Source organism: Ruditapes philippinarum, unplaced genomic scaffold (assembly GCF_026571515.1).
Source record: "Ruditapes philippinarum isolate M1 unplaced genomic scaffold, ASM2657151v2 ctg2594_1_1_1_1, whole genome shotgun sequence".
Lineage (NCBI taxonomy): Eukaryota > Metazoa > Mollusca > Bivalvia > Venerida > Veneridae > Ruditapes > Ruditapes philippinarum.
Genome location: NW_026851694.1, coordinates 30,268 through 50,498, shown reverse-complemented (window position 1 = coordinate 50,498; position 20,231 = coordinate 30,268). Strand labels below are relative to the sequence as shown.

General features: G+C 32.5%; 1 protein-coding gene across 1 annotated transcript in view; it reads right to left on the bottom strand.

The window, feature by feature from the left end:
- LOC132737063 (uncharacterized) overlaps nucleotides 1–20,231 on the bottom strand; it is a 78,794-nt gene that overhangs the window by 55,655 nt on the left and 2,908 nt on the right. The window lies entirely within an intron of this gene.

Genomic DNA, 20,231 nt, shown 5'->3' with positions numbered 1-20,231 from the left:
TGCACCAGTAGCTTATGAGGAGTAGTCCGGACAAGCTTTTGCGTATCTGGCAACACACAGAAAAAAACACCTTTTTATCAAAGGGCCATAACTCAGCCAAAAATTATTCAACCGGAAAACCCGTGCAATATGCGCAAGGACTTGAGCTACAGATCAATCCTGTAAAGTTTCATTGAAATTGCATAAGTGGTATAAGAAAACTAGTCCGGACAAACTTTAAAAATAAAAATTATTAAAGGGCCATAACTCTGACAAAAATCATTGAACCGGAAAATGCTGACAATATGCACAACTAGACTTGGTACTGATCATTCCTGTAAAGTTTGGATGAAATTGCACCAGTAGTTTATGAGGAGTAGTCCGGACAAGCTATTGTGTATCTGGCAACACACAGAAAAAAACACCTTTTTATCAAAGGGCCATAACTCGGCCAAAAATCATTCAACCGGAAAACCCGTGCAATATGCGCAAGGACTTGAGCTACAGATCAATCCTGTAAAGTTTCATTGAAATTGCATTAGTGGTATAAGAGAAGTAGTCCGGACAAACTTTAAAATTAAAAATTATTAAAGGGCCATAACTCTGACAAAAATCATTGAACCGGAAAATGCTGACAATATGCACAACTAGACTTGGTTCTGATCATTCCTGTAAAGTTTGGATGAAATTGCACCAGTAGTTTATGAGGGGTAGTCCGGACAAGTTTTGTGACGGACGGACGGACGGACAGACAGACGGACAGACGACGGAGAAGTGATCCCTATATGTCGCCACTACTCCGTAGAGGCGACACAAAAATGTAATGTTTGAAAGAAACAATAATGAAAACAAAATAAAATGATTTTTTATCCATATAAACTGACATGACTTTTTATTTTTTACCAAAAGAGAGAAAATAACAATTTTATAAAATATGCATTTAATAAATTCAATAAAACATTAAAAAGGAAAAATTTTACCTTAAGAAATTATCCATACTGGTATGTACAAAACTTAAATGCACAAAAGCACACACATATATATATATGTATATAATAATTATATGTAGCACATATAATATACATGTAGCACATATATAATTATAGTACCCTATTAAAACTAATAATTAAACATAAGAACATTTTTGTTTTCAGTAATACTATACCCTTTACAAAGAGTGACGTGTACAGGAAAATATATCGGAGAATTTAAACATTTTACATATAAATAAAACCAATATATTCATATATTCATATGTATTTATACAAAACCAATATAAAATATATATATATATATACAATAAACTCCTATTGAATAAAAAACAATTAGAATAGCATGCATAATCCCACCCTTCAGCATTTTACTTTATCTCCATGTACTGCATAATATACAATTATGTATATTTAATTAAAAAAAAACAAAAAAACATACGACAAAATGCTGGATATATCCTTATAAAGATCTAAAAATAGCAAGCGCAATTTTTTTCTAGTGTAGAAAAACTGATAAATGACTCACTGACAAGTAATTTTCATGTATCAGATTATTATATCATATACAATTGGGGATTTAAAATAAATGCTGAATGCATTACACTCTACAAAAACCATGCACACTTTGTAAATTAATACTCAAAACATATAAAAACTGAAAAACCACCACATAAAGATTGAAGAATATGGAAAATAAGATTTAATGCCTGACAGGTCCTGCTCAAAATGAAAATGAATAAACAGAGGAGCATGGATGAGCAATATCATTTTCTGCTCATGCAATTGTCACCTTAATGAGCATTACAGGGTTGCAATGAATGGAGCTTATTATGCAAACTGTACATTTGGCTAAAACTCATGATACATCATACCTGCTTTCTAGCGAAATACCTATTCATGTCATTTACATACCATAACTTCCTCATTGCAACTGTTGTTGCTTTTTACACCAATTTTAACACATGTCAGCAGTTGATCCTGCAGTAATTATTAATTTCTCCACCAGTGACAGACTTACTTATCCGAAGCCATCCAGTAAGCTCAATAGGTAGAGCTTTGGACTGTGAATCAGGTGACACGGGTTCGATTCCCCGACAGCGCAGGTCACTTTCGTTAAGATTGATCATGAAATCTTTTCTAAGGTCATTCGCACTTTACCTCTGCTCTGGCATGTAAAGAAGTTTCAGTTCCTTGCGAAAGTGAAGGCAACTGTAGTACTGGTAAACTGCTTGACAGCCTGCCCAGGAATTATACCGTGGTTGAACTGTGCTCTGGTGAATTCAATGTAGCTTACTGTAGTGATTCGGAGTGTAAACTACCAACACCACCAACAGACTTAACTTATTCCACATAATTCCTGAATCATCTCAGAAGCCAGTACTGCCGGGTAGGACATTATGCACATATCTACTGTATACAGGTATAATCTGACCAAACACTAAACTAATAGTTCCTTCAAGTCAACAAATTCCTTATTATTGATAACAGATATTTCCCAATGCAAAACAAGACATACCCATGGTACATCAATTAGCATATTTAGCATGGTAAGGCTTAAAACAGACTATTACACACCTATAAATTTACAATCACTTAATTAACAAGTGTTCCTGGGTTGTGTACTAGATACCGACCGAATCATTTCTGCAAGCTCCCTGACCTCAAACATATCACTAACATAGCGAAGAATTGTTTGTTTGTTTTATTTTATGCCTTTTTCCAACAGTATTTCAGTCATATAGGTGGGTAGTTTCCTAACCATCGTTCCTGGAGAGTTACACCAGTACTAGACTACATTCCTCTGCGCTAAACTACCAAAGCATCTTCCGGGGATGGAACCCACGCCAGAGAGGTAACTGGATTAGAAGTCATCGACTCTAACCCTTCGACCACGGAGGCGGTTAACATAGTGAAGAATAAACATCATTTGAGACATACCGTATTGTGTCCATTTTACGCCCCACCTCTTATTAAGGCCCCAAGAACCACATTTTATAGAAGAACAAGAGGGCCATGATGGCCCTGAAGTCGCTCACCTGTATATAGGCCCCCGGAGCGGGGCCAGTTTAAACCCAAGGGCTTTTATTTGAACAAACTTGGCAGACACCCATTAGAAGATGTTTCATGCTAAACATCTAAGCTCTAGCTCATTGGGTTTTTTAAAAGCAGATTTTTTAAGTTTTTACTATACACATATAGTTAAAATCAATGACACCCCTGGGGCGGGCCAGTTTTGACCCCAAGGCTTTTATTTGAACAAACTTTGTAGACACTTACTAGAAGATGTTTCATGCTTAATATCTAAACTCTAGCTATTTGCATTTTTTCAAAGAAGATTTTTAAGTTTTTGCTATACACTGTGATATAAGGAAAATCAAAGACACCCTGGGCGGGGCAAATTTTGACCCCAGGGCTTTTATTTGAACAAACTTTGTAGACACTCACTATATCTAAAGTTTTTTTAAGTTTTTACTATATGCATATAGGCATACATGCCATAACGTCCCGGATGCCCGGGATTGTCCCGGAAATCGGATGTCTGTCCCGGAGATGTCCCGGGCATCGATTTGATCCCGGAAAAAAAAATCATGATATTTTGCAAAATTTTCATAAATTTTCTTAAATCAAATCTCGCACATTTCACCTCTAGATCGTAAAACATAATCTGACCTGGTACACATAATACACAGGAACGTTGACACTTACAAGTTTACAATATACAGCCCCCCAATTATCGACTGTCGATTCCCCTCGGCAATAGATTCTTCATGCATCGGCAATTAACATTCTCTGTTGAATTCGGCAGCGTTTAATGGTCGGGTTAATTAATTGTTTACGGCCCTTAACAATTAACGTTAATCCCCGATAATCATTAATTTTTAGATCAATCGCTAACTTGCGGAAAGTCTAATTATTATAAACAATGTAAATATATCTATCAAATAAAAAAATTAAAGGTGTCAAATAAATCACCTTGCTGTGTTTGTTTTTATGACTGAAAGAATTGCATTACGTGACATGTAGTAATTATCATGACTTTAAGATATAACGGGTGAACAACATGGCTGCGCCCATTCACCGGGTTTATAACTTACAACTTACTTGCTTTTAGGGAATAATAAATTAAATAAAGAAATACTTTTAAAATGATAAATATGTCGACCTAAAAGACAACTTATAAAACTAGTAAGTTAACTGTTTATCATTAAAATTCAGGAGAAAGTCGTCCTAATTTAAAAACGTTATACGATTGACACCCCCCCCCTTTTCCACAACTGCCTACACATCCATTATTGCCGCGATGAAAAGTGTCCCGGAAAGCTGTCCAAAAATTATGGCATGTATGATATAGGGAAAATCAAAGACCCCCTGGGGCGGGCCAATTTTGACCCCAGGGGTTTTATTTGAACAAACTTGGTAGACACTCACTAGAAGATGTTTCATGCTTAATATCTTAACTCTAGCTATTTGGGTTTTTTCAAAGAAGATTTTTTAAGTTTTTGCTATACACATATAAGGAAAATCAATGACCCCCGGGGCGGGCTAGTTTTGACCCCAGGGCTTTTATTTGAACAAACTTTGTAGACACTTACTAGAAGATGTTTCATGCTTAATATCTAAACTCTAGCTATTTGCATTTTTTCAAAGAAGATTTTTAAGTTTTTGCTATACACTGTGATATAAGGAAAATCAAAGACACCCTGGGCGGGGCAAATTTTGACCCCAGGGCTTTTATTTGAACAAACTTTGTAGACACTCACTAGAAGATGTTTCATGCTTAATATCTAAACTCCAGCTATTTGGGTTTTTTCAAAGAAGATTTTTTAAGTTTTTGCTATACACATATAAGGAAAATCAATGACCCCTGGGGCGGGGCCAATTTTGACCCCAGGGCTTTTATTTGAACAAACTTGGTAGACACCCATTAGAAGATGTTTCATGCTAAATATCTTAACTCTAGCTCTTTGTGTTCTTTAAAAGAAGATATTTTAAGTATTTACTATATGCATATAGGGAAAATCAATGACCCCCTGGGGCGGGGCCAATTTTGACCCTAGGGCTTTTATTTGAACAAACTTGGTAGACACTCATTAGAAGATGTTTCATGCTAAATATCTTAGCTCTAGCTCTTTGGGTTCTTTAAAAGAAGATTTTTTAAGTTTTTACTATATGCATATAGGGAAAATCAAAGACCCCCTGGGGCGGGCCAATTTTGACCCCAGGGCTTTTATTTGAACAAACTTGGTAGACACTCACTAGAAGATGTTTCATGCTTAATATCTAAACTCTAGCTATTTGGGTTTTTTCAAAGAAGATTTTTTAAGTTTTTGCTATACACATATAAGGAAAATCAATGACCCCCGGGGCGGGCCAATTTTGACCCCAGGGCTTTTATTTGAACAAACTTTGTAGACACCCATTAGAACATGTTTTATGCTAAATATCTTAGCTCTAGCTCTTTGAGTTCTTTAAAAGAAGATTTTTTAAGTTTTTACTATATGCATATAGGGAAAATCAATGCCCCCCTTGGGCGGGGCCAATTTTGACCCCAGGGCTTTTATTTGAACAAACTTGGTAGACACTCATTAGAAGATGTTTCATGCTAAATATCTTAGCTCTAGCTCTTTGGGTTCTTAAAAAGAATATTTTTAAGTTTTTACTATATGCATATAGGGAAAATCAAAGACCCCCTGGGGCGGGGCCAATTTTGACCCCAGGGCTTTTATTTGAACAAACTTGGTAGACACTTATTAGAAGATGTTTCATGCCAAATATCTAAGCTCTAGCTTTTAGGTTTTTTTTAAAGAAGATATTTAAAGTTTTTTCTTTCGGTTGCCATGGCAACCAGAGTTCTGCATGGAATTAAATTCTTTGAACAATTTTTAAAGGTGACCACCAAAGGAACATTCCTGTGAAGTTTGGATGAAATTGGCCTAGTGGTTTATGAGGAATTGTCATTTAAAGTAAACGTTTACGGACGGACGGACGCCGGACGGACGCCGGACGGACGCCGGACGAAAAGCGATCACAAAAGCTCACCCTGTCACTTTGTGACAGGTGAGCTAAAAAAAGTTACCTATGGATTTATAATCCATTATGGAAGATAATCCAAACAATCCAAATATTGTTATTTAAAAAAATAACAATGACACTCCAATAATGTAAAATCATTGAGCAATAACACTGTATAGTTTTTTCTTTCTTTCTTTCTTCCTGTAACAACTTCTTCTCAAGAAAAATTTCAAAGTCTATGTCAAAATTTTAACCCTTACCAATCATGGGCACTAAGTAATTTGCGATCAGGAACTTAAATCACCTGATCAAGGAGGCCAATGAAGCAGAGATATAAAAAATTATTTGTATTTTTGTATTTATTTAATATAACATGAGGTAAATTAATAATAAACATAATTTCCCTTTAGCCCTCATTTTAAAGTTGGGTTGGGCAGAAAATAATTGAAAACCTTCTGACACCTTCTAATATTAAATTATCTTCATTTTTTATCTTTTCGAATTAAATTGAGCAAATATAAAATTTTGGAAAATATTTTATCTATAGTTTTTTTTAAATTAAACTGAAGGTCAGAAAGTCAATCTTATTCTTTGTGTGTACTTTTAAGGAGATGCATTAAAATCTATTTTCAGAAACTAATCACAGAATAAATGATTTAAGATAAATGTGCAAATATATATAGTTTTTTTTTCACCTTGGCTCACTAAAATTTTGTAAAAGTAAGAGTTACGGAACTTGAATTGATTATTGAATTGTATGGAATGAAAGCGTTATAGAACTAAATGGATAATTAATTAAAACTTCTAATTTAAGTAACAATTGCAAAATTTGTAGACACATTCACTTCAGCAATTTCATTCATAATCAACAACTTTTATCAGAAATATTCCCTTTTTAATATACTCAAAGAGTTGATTGATTGATTGACTTTCTTTAGACCAAGCAGTCAAGGATAACCTACGAAAGTGCAGTAGGGTCCTTACCTCAGCAGACTCTAGAGACTGTGAGCTATAAGATACACTTAGGGAATCAGAGAACAAGTCCCTAGCTGTTATTGAATAGATTCCTTGGTTCTTTTACAGCACTGATACATGCGAGGATTACCTGGGTTTCATACCAAAAAACCTTTAGTTAGGTGTGAAACACTGAAAGTGTTTCTGAAAAATCCCAAGGGTGTTACCCAGGATCAAACCCGGAACCTCAGGAGTGACAGTCAGTGGTCTAACCAACTGAGCTATAGCGCCTGACCCATTATGGAACTTGGATAGTTAAACCACTAATTTTAGCAATAATTCTCAGTCAGAGTTATGGAACTTTGTTACTTGTGCAATTTTCATTATCAATAACTATAGAAATAGGTGTTTTATGTATATGTTAGAAGAGTTATGGAACTTGGATAGTTCAACCATTTATTAATCAATAATTATTCAGTCAGAGCTGTGGAACTTTGTTTCTGGTACAATTTCATTATCAATAACTACGGAAAAATTCCTTTTTTTTGCATATGTAAGAAGAGTTAAGGAACTTGGATTTGAACCATTAATTCTGTAAACATATACAGAAAAAGTCACGGAGCTTGGGTATGGACTTGAGTAATTTAAGACACAGTTAAATGATCTTCTACATAAAAAAAAACACTTTAATTTTCAATGATTTTCAAAGAAAGGTCATATATAATTTAATTTTAAACCATCATTTTTTCTAAGATGCTTCACTGTGAAATTTTCAATATAAAAGCACATATTGATGTCACAGGTGGAATAGCAACTCATTTTATAAACCATCTAATTTAAATGCTAATGTATTGTAAATACAACCTCTTAGCCAAACAGAAAAACCATAAAAGCCAAACAGAAAAACCATAGAACCACAATCCAATTTTGATCTGTCGAGGCCTCCACACAATTTCACCACACAATTTCAATAAAGTAAAGGAACTTGATTCCCAGCCTGCACCAGACAAAACCCCAAATAAATTCAAAGCTTTTAACTATTTAGCCTTCACTACTGCCATACAATTTATTGTGACATAAATCAAATATAACTCCAAGAAGCTTTGCTTCATCAAGAACAGGAAGTTTTGAACCAGACATACATATATAAAGGGGTGGCTGCAGTTTAGTATACATCACTCTGTCAACATTATTAACAAAGACAAATTTTATTATAAAGAGCTTCATAACATGCAAATTTCGTCCTTGAATGCAGTCATCCTGACATATTGAACTGATTTAATATGCACATAATGATGGGTGTGGACTTATTGCTATCTGAGAGGATTGTCCTGGAATTGTCCTATAAACAAGGGAGAGCAGCCTGTCTTTACTATTTTCAATTAACTTATTGTGGTTACCTCCCTTTACTGTTTATCATTCATCAATATTCATGCATCAGGTATAACATTGATAAAACCTGCAGATTACATTTTTTAAACAATATTTTTAATGCATTTTTACTATCATGTAACTCTAAGTTGATGATATAGGGTAAGCTGCATGACCTATATTCAATTAAGTGGAACAGTCAAGCTTAAATATCAAAGGGCTGGGGCCCCCATCAAGGTTTAAGTTATCAACCTTACAAATATTTTCTAAATACTTAGAAAATTTTTTTAAAGAATATGTGAAATAAAAACTGATTTCTGCTAAAAAAAAAAGTATACTAAACACTCAAAATCAGGAAAAAAAAAGAACTACAAAAAAATAAAAATCAGACAAAACACGATTAAGAAGCAAGAAATTCTTTTCTTATTTCACTTCAAAAACTTAGGAAAGAAAAGGAAATTGAATTTGTAAAAAAAATGTACTGATATTTCAACTTTCAACCACTTTGAATTTCATTAACCATAAATGAACAGAAACCTATTGTGAGTTGACAAGGAGAATTTGCCTCAATTCTACTTTTACAAGATGTTAAACTGTTAAGAAGTGGGCATTTATCACCACAAAAGTTGGTATTGAAGTCACCGAAAATTAAAGATTCTCGCGTAAGAAAATCATCTTTGGTAGAAAATCTTTTGCTTTTAATGGTATTTCACTATGGAACGGCCTTCCTCAAAATCTTAGAGATATTCAATCTTCCCACACCTTCAAGCATGCCATCAAAGCCCATTTAATGGCCAGTTAATTTTAGTTTATTTTTCAAAAGTATTTGAATCTTTTAATAGTCTTAATAGAGTCCCAGATTTTACTTATTCTTAAGTTTAAGCACAACACACATATGTTGTGTCCTTTAGTAATTTACCCATTTTTAGCTTGCACATTTAACGTTTTATAATATTTTTATTAAATTTTTACAGTTTGACTGACAATTTCTGTGATGCACTATTTCATGATTTATTGATGTGATACAAACTTGAACTGTGATTTTAATGTGATACAAACTTGAACTGTGATATATTGTGATCTCAACTAAATTATTGCAATTTATGTCTTATTAGTAAAAGAATTAATTTCAATTTCATACAAATTAACATGACTTTATGTGTCATGCCTCCAATATCAGGGACCACAATGGAAATAAGAGGAATCCTTTCCTCTTTTTTGTGTTATCCCTGGTATTGGTGGGCACTACATGGCTCATATATTTATATTTTGTCGTATACTTATGTCATGTGATATTTCTAGTCTCTTTAATATTTTGATTATTGTTATATGTATTGTATCATTATGCATCATTATGTCATTGCCATGTCATGTACACTTTTACCGAATAAAATTATTATTATTATTATTATTACTATTATTATTACTTTAATATTCTAAGGGCCAAAATGAAAAAAGTCCATTTCCAGTTTCCGCAGCTTAAGTAATTTCATTTTTTTTCTTGTATTTTAAGCTTATTTCAAACTGATCTTATACAAATCATATCTTTTTTTCCCCCTTATTTCATGCTTATTTCAAACTGAGCTCAAGCAATGATACATTTTCTCGTCTTTTTTTCGATCTTTCAAGTAACATGTATTTCAAATTGTGTTTAAACAAAAACAGATCTATTCTTATTTCATTCTTATTTCAAATTGAGTTGAATTTACACACCTCTTAAATTCTTATTTCATTCTTATTTTAAATTGAATTTAAACAAACATCTTTTCTTAAATTGTCTTCTTTTTTTATTCTATTTTTCTTTCCTGATTTTAATCTTATTTCAAATTGGCCAGAATCATAATTATCTCTTCTTTTCTTACTTTAAGATGATTTAAAATATATATAATGTCTTTTCTTTTCTATAATAAATGTAACATTAACTAGACTTAAAGGCCCATTATGCCCAAGAAATACATTAATTTTTTATTTTTCAGAAACTTTTTTTTAATGTCCGTTGGTTGCAAAAGGTTACAGACTGGACAATTACCTGAACTGTCCCTTGGTTGTAATAGGTTACTGACTGGACAACTATCTGAACTGTCCCTAATGGTTGTAAAAGGTTACTGACTGGACAACTACCTGAACCATCTTCTACCTTTTGGCAGATAGTACAGTAATCTGTTACAGGAATTAAATTAAGTTTGTATGGAAGTCAAAAAATTATTTTTTTTACATTTGACTAATAATTTTACATTTAGCGCTATTTCTTACAGTTGAAAACCATCTTAACATGCTCTTAAACAATTATTTAAATGCTACAAAATTGATGTTTGCCCTGTCTAAAGATGGAAAAATTAATTCATTTCTGAGGCATAATGTGCCTTTAAATAATCATAAATGTCTTTTTTCTTATCTTAAATTTCAAGTTTTGTTAATTTATCTTGAAAAATGATAAATTTAATAACAATTTCCTGTATTTTCATTAAAATGCTTTTATTTAATGTGTCAAATAAAAGCATTTAACCAAACAAGAAATTGTTCTTTAATAGACAATTATTACTATTATTTCTTGTTTTTATATTTAATGCAATTGTAAATGATATTTTAAGATGGGACCTCACAAAAACAATGGAGATCTTTAATCTAAACTTATATACATGTCAATGGAATCAAAATAACATAGTTATTACAAGTCTTAAATCAGCCTTCAGCCTTTATTTTCTGTAGGAAAAATGAGCCGTGTCATAACAAAACCAACATAGTGCGTTTGCGACCAGCATGGATCCAGACCAGCCTGCGCATCCGCGCAGTCTGATCAGGATCCATGCTGTTCGCTTACAAACCCTATTACAAGTAGAGAAACTGATAGCAAACAGCATGGATCCTGATCAGACTGCACGGATGCGCAGGCTGGTCTTGATCCATGCTGTTCGCAAACCCACTATGTCGGTTTTGTCATGACACGGCTCAAATAATTCTGTGCTGTTTCAAAATAAGTATTTCATTAATATTACCTAGCAAAAGCTCATGATATCACTGTCAAGCCGCAGTTGAAGTTCTTCAAAACAACACCCGAGTGTTGTTTATAGCGAACAGTGACGTAGGAGATGGAGAAACTAATCATCTGCTTTCTTTATTAACATATAGAGATTGGACATGAAGATCTAGAGCTGTTGAGGATTTTCCTCATTGTTTATGTATTTTATTGACAACAAATTTCATTTTATGTCTCAATTCTGTAGATTTGACAATTATATGAAAAGATTAATCTGATAATAATATAACATTTGACCTTTAGAAAACCTGAAGGCTGCTTTAAGTCTTCACCTGAAATAATTTAACGTAAATCAAAGTCAGAAATATTATGACTAAAAACTGTTTTTGTAATCTTATTATAATTTGGTATGATTTTTGTTAAAATAGATTTGATATTTTTGAGAAATATGATTTTTTAACATAAATGCTAAATCATATTTAGAAATTTACCTTTAAGAAAGTAATGTAAGTTTCAATATAGAAATCAACACCAGTTTAATTTAAAATTGTATTGTTTTATTAAAAAACACAATATTTTGATTTAAAAGTCTTCACCAGGTATCAAAAAAGGGAGGTAATTACTGTGGCAACAAACTTGTTTAGGGCCATTATTATACTGAAGTAAAGTACCATATAAGTACTTATTTATGAGAGCAAAATATTCTGCAAATTAAGCATTTAACATGTTCTAAAACCATTATTTAAACATTATAAAACTCATGTCTGCCTTTATATAAAGAGAGAAAAACTTATTTCTGAGGCATTATAATGTGCCTTCAGTGTAATGATGTCTTAAAATTGTGTGCAAGTAGAAATTCATTATTTTACTGAACTTTTCACCTCATTACCTGCTCACAGCTTCATGATTTATTGACAGCTACATGAACACTTCATGATTTATTCTTTTCTTTGTTTTAATTTAAGCTTGATGTGCATAGAACTAAATCATGAATTTGTATGGAGACCTTTCTATCAAAAATGCTCCAGTACCTATATGCTAACTATAGTGTAGGTATTAGTAACCCCCACTCCAGTTACTACAGTATCTGCGGGGGATAAAAATGGAGCATGCTCTTTGATTGGCTCATTATTTTTGTGGGGTTTTCGTACCCCTAGTACAATTAAGATAGACTCGTGATTCTTTGCTCTTTCAATTATTTATTGTTGCCCTTCCTTACCAACACTAATTGTTCAAATGCATTTTAATACTTTACATCAACACTACAAGCCGTCACACTTGGGCAGTATTCTCACAGAGTCCAAAACAATTCGGAACGCCAATGTAAGCCCAGTAAGATTGCAAGCATTGCCGCAGTATCTCAGTGGCATCGCATAGAACGCCGACCAATGGCGCATTTTGAAACAAACGCCGTCACTCGGCATTCTGATAGGAGCACAGTAGATCACAGTAAGGACAACATAGTAACTAAGTAGCATCTCCTACAATGCAACAGGCGCACTGTGAAGTGCAAAGAACGCAGAAGCACAGTCCAAATGTAATTTTATATTTTTGCCTAGCACCCGGTTCAACTATATAGTCACATGTCTATTTTTATGTTTTCTTCAAGCGCCCCGAGAAGCAGATGGCAAAAAACCTGAAAATTTGACTAAGTGATCAGCTCTGGTCGTATTTTCATTGTCCAATTTCATCAGGTGCCGGGAAGACAGAAAGGACATGACTGGAAATCTATCCAGTTATTGTACCAATTCAATCTAAAATATGTGATTGGTAATTTCCCAATTACACAACAGATTTGGTAATTGCCCAATTACATGACTGATTTGGTAATTTCCCAATTACACAATTGATTTGGTAATTTCCCAATTACATGACTGATTTGGTAATTTCCCAATTACACAACTGATTTGGTATTTTCCCAATTACATGACTGATTTGGTAATTTCCCAATTACACAACTGATTTGGTAATTTCCCAATTACATGACTGATGTGGCAATTTCCCAAATACACAACTGATTTGGTAATTTCCCAATTACAAAATGCAGCAAAGAGAGAGTTAAGTTGACCAAAGATTTAATGTTAACTCTGTATATTATACTTTCCTTTATTTCCTGATTTGTCCATTTACATAAACATTTTTTTTTTAAATTGAACTGTGTTTCTCACTTTCTCACTTTGTGTGGTTTACCTTTGGCCAATATGCCAATTTAATATTAATTACAATTCCTAAGGACAAAAACAAAGGCCTCCAAACAGTGTGTGGGGGCATTAGAAATTTACATGCTTATAATAATGATGTTGTTTTTTTTTTCTGTTCATAATATAGAAAATATCTCATTATCTATGCCTTTGTTGTCTAATGAAATGAAAAGAACATTTTGTTATCCCTGAAATAATGAGAAAAATAGAGAATAAAAAAAATCTATAATGACTTTCCTATCAATATTTAAAATCTGACTGATAGCTACAAGCTGTTGTGCGATTGTTATTGCGATTTGAATGTTTTAACCATGAAGACAAATGTTTTACATGAAAATTATTCATAAAAGTGAATAAAGCTACAATATTTTGCTGTATGCGGATGGTAAAATTACTGTTTACATTGCGAATAAAATTGATTACAGAATAGTCAAATGAAAGATTTTTATCAGAATATTTTATTGAAAAGTAAGTCAGCCATGCATGCATGAAAATTGTTGACACTAAAAATAGCAGCAGAATATTTTGTTTCCGTAACAGTTTATTCTGTTTATGTACAATATTCACATATATTAAATGAGCCGCGTCATGACAAAACCAACGTTATGCGTTTGTGACCAACATGGATCCAGACCAGCCTGCGCATCCGCGCAGTCTGATCAGGATCGATGCTGTTCGCTATCAGTTTCTCTACTTGTAATAGGGTTTGTAAGCAAACAGCATGGATTCTGATCAGACTGCGCAGATGCGCAAGCTGGTCTCAGGATCCATGCTGGTCGCAAACGCATTACGTTTGTTTTGTCGTGACGCGGCTCAAATTAACAGACATTCTATGTTAAATCTTACAAGCCATCGCCTTAAGGAATGTTATGAAAACATCATATTTTATGATTTGTTTTTGATTTGTTTTTTTATAAAATATTTCATCATTCATCTGATATAGCTTTATAACACTTAACCTTCAAATTGGTACAGCAATTTAATTCTGATTAATTATGTAAATGCAGAAATTTTTGTTCCTGTTTAAATGGTTTGCAGGGGTGTCCATGGCCAAGTGATTAAGGTAGTCAACAATTGACTAAAAACTACTGGCCATTCACCCCTCTGGGTTTGAGTCCCGACAGGACCTTTGGATTTTTTTATTTAAGGAAATTATTCATAGCACATAGAGTCTTTGACTTTTGGATAATAAGTCAAGACCCTGCCCCTTTAAGATCAGTAAGACAATTACCACTTAATTACCGGTCTTACACTGCAAGTTGGAAATGACGCTGCAGAGGAGATTCAAACAGGATGGAAAAAAACTTGACTATTGACCATTGTTATTTCCTGCACTCCACCAGGGTCAGGGGTGGAGGTTAAAATTTACACTAGTTGATATTATACCAGTACAGAGAACAATTTCTTAAAAAACAAATATTTTGTTTAAAGTTCCTATTCCTAAAACAGTTCTGATATGTTAGCCACTGCTCATTTTTATATACATGTATATTAAGGTTTCTATAATCCCTCTCTTATGTGTATTGGCTATGGTACAATGTTAGTTGCCCAAAAATTATTTCCGAACAATTCTCATATTAGAAATAAATAAAATAACAATTCTATGATTGCTTTGAGACAAAATGTAATGATGGCAACACAATGACTATTATCTATAGAATAGACAATATGTATGAGTTTATTTGAGTTTATTTATACTTCAATGCCACCGGTTGCCCAATTGTGGGCAAATCCTCCAGAAGAGTATTAGTCATTTTATATTTTGGAGGATAGTGCAAGATACAGAAAGATGCCCCAATGCCAGATGCTTCTCCTGGCTCTTTAACGTGCAAAGAGTTTAAGCACTCATACAGGGGACCTTAATTTAAAGTCTCATCTGAAAGACTGATTAGTAGTTTTAGTTGGCCATCCCGGGAATGGAACTCACAATGTAGAGATTACAAGTCTCATGCTCTAAGCGATCAAGCTATGTGGGCTAGCTATATGTATGATAGTTTTTTTTCGTTTTTTATTTATTTTTTAATAAACAAGAGCTGTCGGAAGGACAGCACGCTCGACTATTCTAAGCGGTTGATATCAAAAGAGCCTTGATAATGTTAAATTTAGAGCTTTGATAATGTTAAATTTTCTAAGTTCACAAAAGGGCTAATTTTTTTATAAATTCATGTTATAGGCCTTAGAGAGAGTCTTATTATACAGTATTGGCTTGACTATTTGGGAGGTAATGTCACAAGGGTGTTTTATTGAGTATAATAATAGTAATTACCTATGAATACATGTACATAAAATTGACAGAAAAGGTACAAAGGCTTGTTATTAAGATGTTTTATCAAGTAAATCACTGCTTTATTATTATGAATGCATAAAATTGTCCCAAAAAAGGCACAAACCCTTCAGTAATTATGGAGATAACAGCTTACAAGCAAAACTTTACCATGAATTTCTAAGTTGAAAAAGGGGAGAAAAATCAGCCTAAATGCAAGATAGAATTATGGATCTTTGTCAGTGACCTACAATTATGACCCTGAATGCATATGTGAAGTTTTGAATAAATATCTTTAATAGAGTTATGGAACTTGGTCAGTGACATACAATTATGACCCTCAAAGTATGACCTTAAGTACATGTGTAAAGTTTCATGTAAATATCTTTGAAGACCTTTAACCAAAATTTTACAGGCAGAGTTATGCAATTTTGCAAACTGATGTACATTGTTACTATAAAAAAGTATTTCAAATTTCAATTGAATATCTCAAGCAATAGTTGAGATATTTGACTTTACAAAAAAACTTTAACCAAAATTTCTAAGTTCCAAAGGGGCATAATTCTGTCAATATTGTAGGCAGAGTTATCCAACTTGTCAATCTGATGTACCTTGTTACTATAAATAAGTATTGTAAGTTTCAATTGAATATCTCAAGCAACAATTGAGATATTTGACTTTACAAAAAACTTTAACCAAAATTTCTAAGTTAAAAAGGGGCATAATTCTGTCAAAATTGTAGACAGAGTTATCCAACTTGTCAATCTGATGAACATTGTTACTATAAATAAGTATTGTAAGTTTCAATTGAATATCTCAAGCAATAATTGAGATATTTGACTTTACAAAAAACTTTAACCAAAATTTCTAAGTTAAAAAGGGGCATAATTCTGTCAAAATTGTAGACAGAGTTATCCAACTTGTCAATCTGATGTACATTGTTACTATAAATAAGTATTGTAAGTTTCAATTGAATATCTCAAGCAATAATTGAGATATTTGACTTCACAAAAAACTTTAACCAAAATTTCTAAGTTAAAAAGGGGCATAATTCTGTCAAAATTGTAGGCAGAGTTATTCAACTTGTTAATCTGATGTACCTTGTTACTTTAAATAAGTATTGTAAGTTTCAATTGAATATCTCAAGCAATAATTGAGATATTTGACTTCACAAAAAACTTTAACCAAAATTTCTAAGTTAAAAAGGGGCATAATTCTGTCAAAATTGTAGGCATAGTTATTCAACTTGTTAATCTGATGTACCTTGTTACTATAAATAAGTATTGTAAGTTTCAATTGAATATCTCAAGTAATAATTGAGATATTTGACTTTACAAAAAACTTTAACCAACGCAGACGCCGACGCGGACGCTGACGCCGACGCCGACGCCGGGGCGACTACAATAGCTCTCATATTCTTCGAATAGTCGAGCTAAAAATGTTTTGGCGTTTAACTACAATGTACTAAAGGAAAAATCCCCCTGTTGAATGGGAAAATCCCATTTTCATTATAGACAGGGTAGACATTAAAGCATTGTTATTGTGTTTCTTCCTCAATGCTGAGATAGATATTTCAAGGCAGAAGATACTGCCTTATAAGCTGAAGCATTTTGATAACAATTATAGGATAATTAACATCAATAACTGTGATCTTACATTTTCCCAATTTTTAGATAAACACTGCCAAAATAACCTATCTTATGGTACATGTCAAGCAACTGGACTAACCCATGCAAAAAATTCTCATTTTCAATGTCATAATATATTTTTTCCTCTCTTTTTTGTTTTTTTTTTAAAAATCCCATAAATCTCTCAAAAATAAATAAATTTTCATATACAATTTTTATTTATTTACTTTTTTTATTACCTTAAAGCAGGATACCTTTAACCAAATACGCTATTGATATTTGCATTTTGCAAAATAGAATATATAATAATTTACCGGCAACATCCGGGATATCGTTTACATAAAATATTTCCCCTTCTCTTTAGAAGATGATGCAATTTTCCCCTACTTGAGGGCCCTTGACCCCCAGTCCCATATAAGGTAATAAGAACAATGGCAATTCATATTTACCCTAATATAACAATACTTTTTCAAGCACTATTTACTTGAAAACACAATGACTTTTCTTATAAACATTTATATAATTATGTCAATTAGTATTCATATAACTTCCTTGAATAAAATGATTATACCAGGACACATTTGTAATCTTGATTTTAATTACCATTTATATTATTTCTTTATAATACTGCATGTTTGTTACGCCACTTTTCATTGGATAGTCATGATGTTTATATAATTTTATATACACGCCTGCTATCAACTCATTTTTTTCTCTAAAAAACAAAGTTTGCCATATTATAAATTTATTATAAATATTCATGACTAGTTATATGGCCATATATAAAATGGTTGTTTGCAATATAACCCTCACCTAGCAGCTTGGGTTATATTTACAAACAACCATTCATATAGGGCCATATAACCTGTCAAAAAATCTTTACAAATAATAATAAATAGCTTTTTCATTCCTATATACATGGATTCCCTCAAGTTTTCAAACACATATACCATTTTGATAGGCAATCTTTACTAGATATTGTTAATAATATGGTTTTGCATAAATTTGTAGCTAATTTGTTATATAAACTTATAAAAGATATACTCATATTGGGCCATATAACCTGTCAAAAGTATGTATAATAAATATAATATATACATTATAAATCATATGAGCCGTGTCATGACAAAACCAACATAGTGTGTTTGCGACCAGCATGGTAATCATTTTATTCAAGGAAGTTATATGATGGTATATGCGCATCCGCGCAGTCTGATCAGGATCCATGCTGTTCGTTATCAGTTTCTCTACTTTAAAAATAGGGTTGGTAAGCGAACAGCATGGATCCTGATCAGACTGCTCGGATGCGCAGGCTGGTCTGGATCCATGCTGGTCGCAAACCCATTATGTTGGTTTTGTCATGACACGGCTCATATATAATCAAAGAGAGAATTATATTAAAATCAGATAATCAGAGATTAATAAAAGGACTTTTAAATTTAATGGAAGATACTCATTACATTTTTTGTTGTTGTTGTTTTTTAAAATCAGTGAGTGCAACACAAATTTTTTACATATGTTTAAAAATGACTATTCTCCCCTACATTTTACATCAGATAAAAACTGTTTCCCAAAGCCCAGGAAAGTGTTATTTTCCCATAAAAATGGTATCTCCTATAAAAATGCAAGTATGCACATATGTCACAAGAACCATGACTTAACAGCAGCTGACTTACATAAATTTAATGGACTGAAAAAAGAAAGCTGTCACTATGGATCAACTCTGTTATGTACCTTATGCATTAATGCAATTAAAATTGAAAATTTGATTAAAGATGTGTGACAGTCTTGAATTCTCAGATGTTACTGGTTGATTTCAGATTTTCCTTTTTTTTCTGATTTAATGTGCTTTAGTTTCCCTTTCTGGAAGCCATTGGTTTTGTTTTTTCCAGAAAATAAAAAAAAAATCATTAAAATTAACTTTGGTTCTTTGAATTTGCTATAAAACCTGTCACATGTCGATTATTTTTTTTTTTTTAGATTAGATTTAAGTCACATTGAACAGCTCAACAAATGGAAAAAAATCTTAGGTGACTTTCTGTTCATTATTTCTGGCACAAGTAAAAACAAACCTCCTGTAAGAACCACATAGCCCCCAACATACAAATTACCTAGCAGCTAGGATTCGAACATGTAGGTGTGACTGGTAAGTAAAGTGCAAATTATTCAAATTAGCTGCCATAACATTGACCATGATAGGGAGCTACTTCATTCTGAATGCCCCTTTATTTGTTTCTGTGTATTATCAACATGTATATCTCAAGCAATAAGATATTTAAAGTAGTAAACAAATTTTAAACTTACTGTATCATCCAAGAAAAAAGTAGTTATTTTAACTTGTAAACAAATTTTAAACTTATTGTAAAAGTAGTTCATAAATAATTTTGACTTTTTACACTGAACCAACAATCAAGATACAAATCGTTACATACCCAGAATAATTTAACATAAATTAAATCATTCATTATCTATGTCAATTTAATTAATTTTATATTATTAACAAGAGCATTAATTTTTTTTAGCTACAGTCGAACCACAAGATTATGACCATCTCCAAATCAGGACTTCCAGTGCTGTTATAACAGGCAAGGAAATCATTATTCATTTTCCATGAAGTTTCAATAAAGTCTTACATTTCATTTGAAAATTGTTACAAAAACCATGCTGTTTGCAAATATTATGTAATACGAAGAAACAAAACAAAGGGCCATAATTCCACCAATAAATGATGAAATTTCAAATAAACTAAAAACCCAACAATATGCACCAGTATACTAGGAACTACATGTCAATAGGAGTAATCTCCCTTGGAATTTCAAATGAACTGCATATAAAAATCTATTAAAGTGATAC